A 2809-nucleotide genomic window follows, 5' to 3' on the forward strand; every position below is an offset into this window, starting at 1 on the left:
GAGGCAGAAGAGAAGGCAGCATCATAGAGGAGAATTGACACATGATGGCAGCTTGGAAAGAGGCTAAGATGAACTTCTTGATGTGATAGTCTGCTGGGAGTAGCACAAAGGAGCAAGAGAAAAGAAATCCTCCATTGCTGAGGAATTAAACAGTTACATTGTCCGTTCCCATTCTTTGAATAAACTGGAAAAATGTAGGTACAATTTCTTTCCTCCTGGGGAGGAGGATATTTCTAAATTAGCGTGAGCAGGTCTGGAAACAAGGCTTCAGTGGTGACTGACAGGATTACCAATAATACTTGGTAGGCCAGGAACACTTGAACATTTACTTATTTTCCTGAGTCTATCTTCAAGTGACAATAACGCAATTAAACCTGATGAGTCATCCATAACGGAGCCATATTCCCTATGTTTTATCCTTCTGCATTCTTTACAGATACATCATGGGATTGACATTTCAATGAACTTGGATACCTACCGGAAGCTCTGTAGCCCCATTAGCACTGTGCTTATTCAGTCAGAGCAGTATACTCATTATTTTTATTGTCACTTCCACAAACCTGAAAGCACTCTGCAAATAATTGTGTTACAGCAAGTATATATATCTCTAATCAAATACAAACCTGGCAGAAAGCTTTTGCAACCAGTCATTCCTTAAAGTACTCAGAGATATTTTTTTTCTCATAGAGCTATAAATGCTTAATTCAAGGAAGGAGTCAGAGACAGTAGCACCTTAAGGCTGATGACTACAAGTAAGACAGCTCCTACCTGTTACCAAATTTCTTGGTGTTCTTTACAATGATTACAGTTTCCACTGGCTATAAACAAGGTTAGTTGTCTTGCCAGTCTGGACCTACATTTTGAAATCCTACTGCAGAGACTGGAAACTGCATACATATCTACTGAAATTACGAGTGAATGCAGTATTATGAACAGAAGTAGATCAGGAGGAGATAGGGATAACACTGGCAGGCTCACCAGCTACAAGTTTATAAAATTTTTGTAAAGTGCAACAGTGAGTACACTAAGTTGAGCGGCAGGCTCAGAGACAAAAATATAATTGTGAGGGGGTGGATGCAACACACACAGAAGAAGGGGCACAGGCAAGATTTAGCAAAAAAAAGAGCAACTTTGCTGACTCACGGAGAAGCACAAAAGAACACAGATCATTTTCTAGTGCTGAAAGGAGGGCAGTCCCAAACCTAAATAACTATTACCTCACCAGCTAATGAAAAATGAAATCAATGACCTAATTGGCATTAAGATACCCTCTGAAACAGAAGCAACCTGCATTTGGAAGGCAAAAGAACATATCCTCTTGGCTTATACCAGAAGACAAATGAAGACTAAGGAAGAAGGAAACAACAGCCAGCAATGGGGGAGGAGCAGACTGAATAAACAGACCAATTTTGCTTTCTAAGGAGGTTCTTTGGAATAGCTACAAGACTGTTTCCAAGTTCATCAGCAAGTCTAATGTTTCACATCTTTTGATAAAGTCTATAATAAATCTTTATAGCATAGTTTCTGTATACTATAAGCTAGCTTTCATTGTCCACAATCAACTCATGTAAACCAAATTTTAGCTTCTGTTCTCTTGTTGTTTAAGTTCCCCATGCCTGGTAGCATGGTTGGAAGTTGCTTAGAGTTTTTTGGTTTGGGAATGTTTTCTTGAGGGGTAAGAAGGCGGAATGGAAGAGATCCGAGGAATGTGTAGTCATTAACTGTTTCAAGTATTCAGTTGCATTGTTTAAAAGCAATTCTGTATCTTTGTAGTTGAATTCTATTGCATTTCAAGTAGGATCAAATGATCTCAAAAATCAACGTGGCAACATAATTGAAAGGGGAACCCAGTGTCTTTTATGCATAACATTTGAATATTCTGTTATTTTAGGACATTGCCTATTCTATACTCTTTGACATGAGCTGCCAGAAGTTTTGGTTCTGATCAGGATCACAGTTCAACAATATTCAGTTAAAGATCTCATTCACTTCCTAATTTCTCAGCATTTGCTTAGGTGTAGCACAGGCAGAAAATGCAAGGCTGTATGCAAAAGGGCCAACCTAAACAATATTATTTGAATATTGGGCATTAGACAGACAATTACTGAAAAGCATCACGTACAATTCCTGCTTCATCATTTTCAGTAAGCATGCAATATCTACCTATTGTTCTGATTCTCAGCATTGTTTATTGGGGCCTGAAAGTTCTTTTAAAGCTTTTGCTAGCCTACATTTCTTCACTGTAGTGAACTTTCTGCTATTCAAATAGTTGTCTCCAGCTGGATCAGACACTGTTTGCCTTAGCAGTTTAATCCTAATTGTCTAAGCAATTGTTTGAATAAAGTATAGTTCTTGATACAAAAGAAACAGTCTCAAAATTATACTGGTGTCTCTTTCAGAAGTCTATAACGATGTGACTAGCATCATCTCAGAATTGTAATATAGAAGTTAGTCATCAGCTTCTTAGCTTCTGGCCATTGATGTTCTGTGGAAATAATGCGCACAAATAGATGACTTCTGATGCTGTTTGCACACTGCTACTGTGGAGGGAAGGAAGAAACCATGCTTTTTAGAAAAGCCACCTTAATTCATAAAATTATTTTGGAAGTAATCAATCCATATCTTTGTCTGAATGATACACTAATTCAAGAATAAAACTGATAAACAGAATACTTATTCTGCAATATTGTAAACAAACCCATTCCTTCCTTTCAAGTGGATCAGAAGTCACAAGAACATACCTCCATGTGTTGAAGATATTTCTGCTGCTCTTCAAAGTATTTGCTGTTACCTGAATTTGTTTGACTGG

The sequence above is a fragment of the Numida meleagris genome, chromosome 2, assembly GCF_002078875.1.
Source record: "Numida meleagris isolate 19003 breed g44 Domestic line chromosome 2, NumMel1.0, whole genome shotgun sequence".
In the NCBI taxonomy this organism is placed as follows: Eukaryota; Metazoa; Chordata; class Aves; order Galliformes; family Numididae; genus Numida; species Numida meleagris.